Raw genomic sequence first — 11,721 nt, forward strand, 5'->3', positions numbered from 1 at the left:
AATTATTTTGGTTGATATCACTATTAAAAAAAACGGAAAAGGGCCTAAAATACCCTTAAAGTATTGGAAATGGTACAAAATTACCCTTCATCCACCTATTGGCTCCACAATACCTTTCCCACCCACCTATTGGGTCCAAAATACCCTTATCATCCACCTTTTGGTTCAAAATTGACCACTTATTTAACTGTTTTATATTCAAACAATTTAAATATTTTTTTAAATATGTGGCGCTCAACTATTTGTTAGAATTTAACTTATTAATATAATTTATAAATCAATCCACTAGCCACCTATTACTAATTAAACCCCTCTAAATAAATAAATCCGTCACATTATTAATGCAACAACAGATTAGCTAGTGCCAATTGAGATTTTTAAAAATTTGAGGCAAAAATATCTATAGAAGTAAATTATCATACATTCAAGTGTCTAAATACGAATTACCGATAAATTTAAAAGTCTGACTATGTTCATCTTAATTATTCTTACGTCTCAATTATGTGATGTTACTTCATAGGGAACTTTTTTTATAAAATAATATATTAAAGGTTTTAAAACAAATCATAAATATTTATAAAATTATATTTTTAAAAAAGTGCATGAATTAATTCGGGATGTATTACCTTTTTTCCTTTAATCATAAATTTCTAATTCAATCTTGAAAGAAAGTGTCCTCCTAAATAAGCGGCTCAACCTAAATTTAATTGGGGCTTCGATTCGGACTCGAATAATTTTGGATGTCATTTCAAGAATCTATAATTTCATCGTAGGCCGTGGGTTGGTTTATAAATTATATTAATAAATTAAATTATAACCAATAGTTGAAGGCCAAATATTTTTAAAAATATTTAAAGAGTTTAATTTTAAAACAATTAAAAAAGTGGTTAATTTTGAACCCAAAGATGGATTACAAGGGTATTTTGGAGTCAATAGGTGGATGAAAAGGGCATTTTGGTGCCAATAGGTGGATGAAGTGTAATTTTGTACCATTTTCAATACTTCAAGGATATAATTGTGATATAGTTCCACAAACTCCACTTTTTTTCGAGTTTCAATATATTTTTTCTCCAAAATCAAACTTAATTAAACTCTCTTAAAATTGAGATATAAACTCCAAACGACATTTTTAGTTATTTGTAAGAACTATCTATCCAAATTGATCACAAATCCATAAAATTCTAAATTTAAAGCTTTATAATGACCATCAATGGTGAACTCTTGTTTCTGTTATTTTAGAGATCTGAAATTTCTGCTTTAAAAACGTGATTTTGTACAAATTTTTGATCTTTTTATTCCTTTTTTTTAATTTTATTTTTGAATGAAAATAGTGACATGGGCAAAAACTGATTGAGGATGATTTTTAGATGAAAAGCTCAAAGAAGAAGAAGAAAAAAATTAGAAGAAGATAAAAAACGCAAAAGAACGAGAAGAAGAAGTAGAAGAGTAAAAAATGAAAAAGAAAAAAGAAGCATGGGAATAAAAAGACAAAATGAGACGAAGAAGCAGAACAATGAAAATAAGAAAAGAAAATAGGGTTGAGAAAAGAGGTGCTGTACAATTTTCTTAATCCTAAAAAAATGTTACATTTAGTTAAAAAAATTATATTGACATAAATAATAAATATTTTTATAATATAACATATTTATATGATTTACCCTTCTTAATTTATATTGTTTATCATATGTTAGACCTCAAAATATTGGCACTATATAGCCAATTATTAAGTAAAGAAGTCTATATTATCGATTTAATGATTGAAAAATATGAATCTTTATTTTTAGAAGAAGTCTATTACTTGAATATGTTGTCTGCAATCCCACTAACCTTTTAAGTTTGTATACGCATTAATTTGATTAAGTAAACACATATTGATGATTAGTGGAGATTTACTAATTGGTTATGTAATGTCAATATTTTATGGGAACTTTCACATATAGTTACTTAAAAGTAGCCTAATTACTCTTCATAACTATAGTTTGATAATTACAAGCCGTAGTTACATGTTATAGGGAGAAGAGAGACGAGCAAGACTGGGAGAGAGGCCAAAAAATGGGAGAGAGTTGAATTGTATATGTATATATGTTAGATAATTTTTATTATACATATGTATTTGTATATATAGCAAGCGAGATTTGGAGATGGAGGAGAGAGGCGAGCGAGGAGATGGAGGATAGAGACAAGTGAGATTGGGAGAGAGACAAGCGAAAGAGAGAGAGAGAGTGGGTGAGAAGTGAATTGTATATGTATATAAGTTAAATAATTGTATATTATACATATGCATTTGTATATATGACAAACGAGATTGGGAGACAGAGGAGAGATGCGAGCAAGCTTGGGAGAGGTAGGAGAGAGGCGAGCGAGAGAGGGAAGAAAGTGGGAGAGATGTGAATTGTATATGTATATCGATTAGATAATTGTATATTATATATATATATATATATTTGTATATTCTGGCGAATTATACATATACAAATGTGACTAATTATACACTCTCGAAGTCAACCCACATAATTATTGTATAATGTTAGTTGTGAGTGGTAATTATAAAAACTATAACTATGATAAGTAATTAAGTAGTATAAGTTATCTTAACCACGTAATTTCACCATATTTTATCTCTTAAGAGCACAACCTTATTTATTCTTGAAGAATCCTGCCTATTTACAATTTTAAATATATAACTATTTATCATACTCTCTTTGTCCCGAATTGCTTTTTCATTTTTCCTTCTATAGTTGTCCCTAATTACGTGTCTATTTTAACGAATCAAGAAAGGATATTCTTTTTACTTATTATATCCTCAATTAAATGACTAATTACTTTGATAAATGTAAACTTTTCGTCCACTTCATAATTAATAGGGGTAAAATGATAAACTCATTATGTAATTAATTTTTATCTCTATATGTGTACCAATTCAAAAGTGGACTAGTAGTAAGGGACACAATAAGTATCAATCTAATATTAAGAAAATATGTATATGTTGCTGAATTTGATCGACCCTCTCCGGAGCCAAAAGGGCCAAAAAATTTATGAAAAATTTCAAAAAGGTACATCATTTTTTTTAACCAAAAGGGTGAAATCACTCCTGGCGGAGTGCTGTTCTTTTGACAAAATTGATGTCGTTACTCCGTTATCTTTTTAACATCTCTGCATTTTTCTTTTAATTTTTTTAAAAAAATTGAAATTGCTGTTTTATCATCGATTTTCTTTAAAACTGTAATTTTTATTTTTATTTTAAAAAAATTCAGTAATTTTTTTTATTAAATCGCTATTTCTTAACAAAATTTTTTAAAAAGCTTTTTCAAGAAAATCCATTACAATTTTTTGTAAAAAAATAATTTTTGATTGAAACACTACTGTAGCAGCAATTTTAATTTTAATTTTTTTTCAAAGAAAAATGTTACAGGGGTAGGGTTGTCATTTTTTTTTTTGACAAAATCACATTTTAAAGAAAAAAAATTGGACAAAATCATTGCTGGGGCAAAAATCTGTATGTTTTCGACGGAGTAATGGCATCAATTTTGTTAGAATAAAATCGCTCTGTCAGAACGATTTTGCCCTTCTGATTTAAAAAAATTGATGTGCCATTTTGAAATTTTTGACAACATTTTTTGCCCTGCTCCAAACTCCGTCTTGTATACATTTGTTGAGTGTAGTTGAAATTTGTATACATACAATGTATACAACAAAGTATTAGTCCTTTGACATTTTTGTTGTTGAACTTTGCATGCACATGTTGTTGTAGGCAACAAAATTTGCGTCGAGAAAATAATAATCAAGAACAGAAAAATATTGCAAAAATAGTATTGATTTGATTTCAAATTATGAGCTTTACAAACTCTAAGAATCATTTGATTCGTCTTTTAGAATGTAATTCAAGGGCTCTTGAGCTAGAACTTGACTACTTTGAATTCAAGACATTTGAGCTTGTTCTTGAATTTTGATGAACTTGAACTTGACTCGTACTTTGGATTCAAGGGCTTTTGGACATGTTTTTAAATTTTGATGAACTTGAATTTGACTAGTACTTTGGATTTAAGGGCTTATGGGTGTGTTCTTAAATCTTGATCTTGACTTGTAGTTGAATCTTTGAGCTTGATCTTGATTTGTGGATTTGATGAACTTGATAAACTTGATCTTGAATGTACTTGAGTTCAAGGGTCTTTGAACTGGATCTTGACATATACTTGAAGTCATGGGTCTTGCTTTTGTTCTTGAATCTTGTGATCTTGATCTTGATTTGTGGATTTAATGAACTTGATAAACTTGATTTGACCTGTACTTGAATTCATGGGCCTTTGAGCTTGTTCTTGAATCTAGAGTCGCGAGGTTTTTTGAGCTTGTTCATAGGGCTTGATCTTGACTTGTATTTGAATTCAAGGGTTTTTGAGCTTGTTATTGAATCTAGAGTCTTGAGGTTTTGAGCTTGTTCATACGGCTTGAACTTGACTTGTATTTGAATTCACTAGCTCAAGTATGAGCAACACTATTTATTGTCGTGGAATAGAGGAGTTGTGATAAGAATAAACTTCTCTCCGGCCAATCAAATTTAAGTGGCATGACATATTAGACTTTAGCGAAGTGGGTCTTTCATTTTATAGCCCAAATTAATGAACTTTTGACTTTAATTAAATATATATTTATCGAATTTAAAATTTTAACTCAATTATATCAATCCATAGTATTTATTTGGACTAATATATCTTGAATTTAATATAATTCGAATCATTTTAAAAAGAGAAAATGGCCAAAAGCCCCCCAATCTATAGTCGGATTCCTAACTACACACTCATACTTTACGGGGGTTCTATCACCCCCCTAAATTTTGTAAAACTGAAACCTCCCTGAACGCTTAGCTGGCAAAGTGAGTGTATCTCACTCACTTTGAGAGAGTGAGCAGCCATAGACCTGGTTATGACTTTTTAAGGATATGCTTATTTCATTTTGAACAGTTCAGGGGGTGATAGGACACCGATAAAGTTTAAGTGTGTAGTTGAAAATCGGAATGTACGTCGAGGGGGCATTTGACCATTTTTTCTTTTTGATAAATATATACATTTATTGATTAATTTAGGGTTGTAAACATATTTAACTTTAGATTGGTATAAAAGATATCTTCTTGTCATTTTAATATGATGTGTACGTTATTTATATAAAAAATCAGCTTGTTACATACAACATATTCAACTTCACCATATTAATATGTATACAAACCAAAAGGTGTGTATAATACATATATGCAAATTCGACAACAATTAAACTAACAACTAACTGTATGCAATAAATTTGCATGTATATATACAATATGTATATATACAATATATGTATACAAACTTTAGATTTTAATGTGTTGAACATAATGTTTTGAATGAGAAGTCTTCACAATTAAAATCATTAGCTCAATTTTTGACAATTGTTTTTGAAGAACTTTGTTACTTATCAACTTTATAGTAGAACTCACCAAAATCATTTAAAGAAAATATCAAATCGTGTATCCTTAATTGTAGAAAAATTATAGAATTTTATGAAACAATTTGAAAATATTGATATAATTAATCAAAAATTGAAGTCTTTTATTAGTCCATGGGTTGTTGTTTGTTACTTTTATTAGTCGGAAGAGTAATAAATGACCATTTTGTGCCGACTTTTTCATAAGAAGGGGGTCGAGTTAACATTTCAACTTTATGCTTTTTGATTTTTTTTTATCTAAAAAGTATGAGTTATTGAATTTTAAATAACTTATGTATACATTTAAGTGAAATTCTAAGCATAGCGATAGAATTTAATTCAAAACTATTATTTTCTATTAACATCGTGTGAAGAAATTCTAGCTTGGTCTCATTCATATACACAGTAAACTATTTTTCATGAAATTTTTTATTTATAACAATGTATAGTAACATTTCACATTGAATAAATATTGTTAAGCAAATTGTGTCATTCTATTTTTAGTACATTAATATTGTCGTTAACAGGGTCGCTAGTTATAATGACAATTACGAATAATTCAAACTTATTGACAATCTTGTGCTATATTGTAAATGGATTTATAATATTTTAATTAACATTAAAATCTTTAATATTTATTTTGAAATTTTCTTGTAGAACGAGAAGAGGTGAAAATACTTATATTTATTTCTTTTATTGAATCAGTGGATCTATAATATCAGTTACGTTTCTCTTGAGTGAATAAAAGAAAAGGAAAGCCATCAACTATTCCCTGATGTCCAATATTAAACAATCCTAATTTCTTATTTATTGCTAAGAATTAAAGGAAAAGTTGACTTTTAAATTGACACAAAAATAATTGTTGATATAGCGAGTTTATCATTTTATCCTTGAAGTGGATGAATTAAAAATTTAAGATTTTTAAAAAGTTTTACATTTTGTAAAGTAATTAATTGAGGGTAAAATAGATAAATTTTAATAATCTTTTTTTGATTTGTCAAAATGAACAAATAATTAGGGTCAACGATACAAAGAAAAATAGAAAAGTAATTAAAGACAGAGGGGAGGGAGTAATATTTTTAAAAAGCTAAGCATATATATTTATATATATCAAAATATTTTTTGATCTTGTGATCTTCAACAGATTGAAAGTTAATTTTAAAATTGACAAAAACGAACAAAATGTTTTATTAATATTTCGAAATGAACTAACAAAAGACAAATAATTAAAAGATATAGTATAACTTTTTTGGTTAAAACAAACTTATGATAAATTTATTAATACTAAAAAAATTGGGATCTTCAAATTTGGGGTTTAAGGCGAATGCCTCATTTTTAAAGTCATTGAGCCGTCCCTAGTACTACTATGAATGGTAACTATGTATTTAATATGGAGAAATTTCACAAACTACCACTAAATATAACTTAATTAAGCTCTATAGATATAGTTTGCTAATTAATTCAATTCATAGTTGCATGTCAGAGAGAGAAGAGAGAAAAGTGAGATTGAGAAAGGGAGGAGAAAGGCGAGAGAGAGAGGGCATAGAGTGGAGAGAGGTGAATTGAGTTTGTATATATAGTAGAAAATTGTATATATATTACTGTTGAGGAGCGAGATTGAGAGAAGGAGGAGAGAGGCAAGCGAGAGAAGACAGAGAGAACTTTGTCCAAGGTAACCATCAAACTTTGAGAATTGACATTGTCTCTGTATTTTTACATTTCTTGATTCTTATATTGGGGGTTCCTTGCTTATCTAACTGTAGAATCGCTTTTGCTTGTGCTGGTAGTTCATTATTGTGGTTAAAATGAATGGAATTTGTACATGCAAAATTAACAACCATGTTAGTTAAATAATATGCAAACTTATTCCCTATTCTGAATGTATGCAATACTGTTACATCCTTGTTCTCCATTGCACGGGACTATGTTAGCTAGTTAACTATTATATGTTTATTTGTTTGTGTAATTTCTCCATTTAATATGGATTATCTAGGTAAAAAGGTCTTTAGACAATCTTCTAAGAAATTTTAAGAATCTTTCAAAATTATATTTTGAGACCTTACACATTTACAAAGATGCATAATGCATCGGTTACTAACACATGAATTAGTAATGAAGGATTTAGCAATGCAGAGATTAATTTTTATCAAACGTTTTGTTCATTATTTCTCACCTATTCTTATATCTAGTTTAAACACAAAAAAGTTTATTTCTTATTATACCCTTAAGTTATTATGAAATTTTATATTTCATTTAATCAGTCAACTTAAATACTAATATATATATATAATATTATTAATTTTGAGTTGTAATATGCCACTTAGAACCGTCAATATGAGTTAGGCTCGTCGGTCCATCCAGACTTAAATTGTGAATTGATAAGGTTGGACTACGATTTTAAGCCCATTTAAAAAATGAGTATTTTAGCCCGATTTGAATAAGCCTGTCAATTTGTGGAGCTTGATAAATATGGATAGGGCCGACCCGTGGGCCAAATAAAAAATAATTAAAAATAAAAATAAGATAGTTTATTAAAAATAACACGAGTTTACACTCAAAATCTGTTTAAAGTTTGAAATATTACAATTCAAATACAAATTATTTTTTAAAAAAATGTACTACATAAAACAAAAAATTTCTAAATGTTTTAGGAAATCACTACATAGGTATTTAAATTATAATTATGTTAATATTTCTATTTATCTATTTATGTTTTTACTTGAAATCAAACTTAATAAATATTCTATCGATAATTTTATTTGTGTATTTGATTAACAGGTAGTAACACTAACCCCATGTAATCTTATCGATATTTATGACAATATTTTTAAATTATAATTTAATTTACAAAATTAGAAAAAAAATATAATTTTAAGAAAAGTGCGCTGACCTGGTAAAACCTGTAGCCTACACACTTGTGGGTTGAGCCGATCATTTTCTGACCTCCCATAAAAATGGGTTAGCCCGGCTTGACCCATCAAATTGCAAAGCCTTTATGGATTAGCCTGGATGAGGTGGGCTAGCCTTTATGGATTAGCCTGGATGAGGTGGGCTAGCCTTTATGGATTAGCCTGGATGAGGTGGGCTAGCCTTTATAGATTAGCCTGGATGAGGTGGGCTAGCCTATATTGACAGCTCTAATGTCAGTCTAGGCTTGTTCATGGTTCGATTTGGATCGGTTATTGGTAAAACCAAAACCAAACCAAAATTAATCTGTTTTTAAATTGCTAAAACCAAACAAATCAAATTAATAAAAGGGAAAAGGGTCTGATATACCCCTCAACTTTGTCATTTAGAGCTGATATACCCCTTGTTATAAAAGTGACTCATATATGCCCTTACCGTTATACGAACGGCTCACATATACCCTTGCCGTTACAAAATGGCTCACATATACCCTTTATTTAATGGAAATTAAAAAAATTAGTTTTAAATTTATATTTGTTACTTCTAATTTTTTAAATTTTTTTTATTTAGGGGTATATATGATTCTTTTATCAAAGTTCAAGGTATATTTTAATCTTTTTCATACATAAATTATTTTTTGACTTCTTTTATTATAATTATTTTAGTTTCTTATTCTTATTTTGTTTTTTCTTTCATTCCTTAGTTTAAAGAAAAAAATTTAATCTATTTTTTTGTGTGTATTGTAATTTAATTTCGTATTCGAAGAAAAAATTTGGTCAACTATAATAAGTTTTACAAGAATATTAGTGAAACATAAATGAATTTGATTATCAAAATAATAATTATAAATTAGTCATTAAAACAAAAAAAAGTCAAAAAAAATATGTTTGACAAGGATTAAATTTACTCATATGAGATTATATTTTTTAGAAAAAAAATAAAAATTTAGATTAAAATTATTTTTTTTTCATTTCTGTTAGAGGAAAAGGGTATATGTGGGCCATTTGTTTACAAGTAGGGGTATATATGAGCCACTTTTATAATGAGGGGTATATCATCTCTAAATGACAAAGTTAAGGGGTATATCAGACCCTTTTCTCTTGATAAAATAACTGTATGTTTGGTTCGCTTTGGTTCAATTTTTTTTGGTTGTATTGGTTTGAAAGTGTAACGACCTGTTTAGTCGTTTTGAGCAGCAGATTTTATTCTGGAAAAACAGGCTGAGGCGACGGACCCAACGACGGACCGTCATGGGCACGACGGACCGTCGCAGGGTCTTGTTTCAAAACACTTAGAAAAATTGAAAATTGGGTACTGAAAATCGACTCTCTGAACTTCGTAACGAAATGGCAGGACGGACCGTCACAGGTGTGACGGACCGTCACAGACCCTTGGTGGAAATTTGGGTCTCTGAACTTTGCGACGACCTGCAGGACGGACCGTCGCAGGCACGACGGCCCGTCACAGGTTGCGCAAATCCCAGTCCGGGTCGGATTTCTTGATACGTTTTAAGGGACGTTTTTGACTATTCTTGCCTTAATTATAAAGTTAGTGGGTTAATGTTAATAAGTCTAATTACTTGGGGGTTAAAAGAGGTAACATTAAGTTAATTAGTGGGGTATTATTGCCATCTTTTATTCTTAATAATATACTAATTAGGGTAAAAGAAAGAGGGTTTGAATAAGAAAACAGAAAGAACAAGAAGGGAGAGAGAGAAACGATCGAGAGAAGAGGAAAGCACCAAGCTTTGAGGATTAACTTGCTTGATTTCAATTCTTCGGTGGAGGTAGGTTATGGTTTTCATGCTATTCGTAGTAAACTCTTAATAGTGAATGATATGTGTTAGTAGTATTGTAAACCCTTCTATATGCTTAATTGTATGCTTGCATGAATGATGTGATTATGTAATTATGAATAAATAAGCACGATGAAGCTATTGAATCCCAAATCTTGAAAAGAAACCCTAATCTACTTTGTTAATGATGATGCCTTGGTATAAAAGAAGGCTTGATGAATGAAAGTAGTGAGATTAGGGGATCGGGTGCCACGTTCCGGTACCAGGATAGAATATGGATCGGGTGTCACGTTCCGACACCAGTATAGAATATGGATCGGGTGCCACGTTCCGGTACCAGGATAGAATATGGATTGGGTGTCACGTTCCGACACCAGGATAGAATATGGATCGGGTGCCACATTCCGGTACCAGAATAGTATATGAGGATCGGAGTGTCACGTTCCGACACCAGGATAGAACATGGATCGGGTGCCACGTTCCGGTACCAGGATAGAATGAGGATCGGAGTGTCACGTTCCGACACCAGGATAGTATATTGAGGAGCGGAGTGTCACGTACCGACACGAGGGGAATAAAGATAATGAATCTTGAAATATGTTAATATATCCAATCTAATGAACTAAATTCCCAAATGAGTATGATGAGGAGGTGTGAGTCCTCATTGATGTACTTGGTGTTGTAACCAAGGGTTATGGTAACTGTAAATGCTGCATGCTAAGGATATTAGTTGATTTTATGATATTGCTTAATACATACTGTTTTCTATTTTGAGTTGGCCGATGATATCTACTCAGTACCCGTGTTTTGTACTGACCCCTACTTTTATTGTTTTCTTCTTGTTTATTTGTGGAGTGCAGCAAACATGCTGTCATCTTCGACTCAACAGTAACTCAAGCCAGTCTTACCACATCGGAAATTCAGGGTGAGCTAATGCTTCTAGCTTGGACTGGATCTTCTTCTTCAAGTCTTGATGCCTTGAACTTCCGGCATGGACTAGCTTCTTATGTATTTTTAGCTTCTTAGAATACTCTTAGTTTAGTAATTTGATTATAGATGTTCTTGTGATGATGACTTCCAGATTTTGGGAATAATAATAGTTATTGATTTTATTAATGAGTTTAAGTCTTCCGCATTACTTTATGTTGATATTACCTTGAAATGTTAAAGTTTAGATTGGTTGGTTCGCTCACATAGGAGGGTATGTGGGTGCCAGTCGCGGTCTGGATTTGGGTCGTGACAGAAAGTATATAGTTTGTTGAGGACATATGCCTCTCGATAGACACTAATTCATAGTACATAAAAAATTCATAGAAAAATTATTGTGAATTAAATTAAGCAATGCTAGTCATAGAACAACTGAAAGAGGACTAAAAGAACTCGTTTCGTTGTTAGAACACTTATCTCAAAAAAGAGAATGCAGTTTATATATGTAGTGAAAAATCAATACTGGCAGAGTTGTCTTGGACTATAAAACCTCATTTAAAATCATACTCTCTAAATTAAATTTAGCTAAAATTAAGAAAAAATATAATATAAAAAGATGAAGAAGAAAACACCAATAC

At 30.3% G+C, this 11,721-nt stretch overlaps 1 long non-coding RNA gene across 1 annotated transcript; it reads left to right on the plus strand.

The window, feature by feature from the left end:
• Positions 1-6,869: 6,869 nt before the first annotated feature.
• LOC138339575 (uncharacterized) lies at positions 6,870-11,272 on the plus strand. Its single transcript, XR_011212420.1, has 2 exons — positions 6,870-7,126; positions 11,017-11,272. It is a non-coding gene; the product is annotated as an uncharacterized lncRNA (long non-coding RNA).
• The last annotated feature ends 449 nt before the right edge of the window (positions 11,273-11,721 follow it).

Source organism: Solanum lycopersicum, chromosome 11 (assembly GCF_036512215.1).
Source record: "Solanum lycopersicum chromosome 11, SLM_r2.1".
Taxonomy (NCBI): domain Eukaryota; kingdom Viridiplantae; phylum Streptophyta; class Magnoliopsida; order Solanales; family Solanaceae; genus Solanum; species Solanum lycopersicum.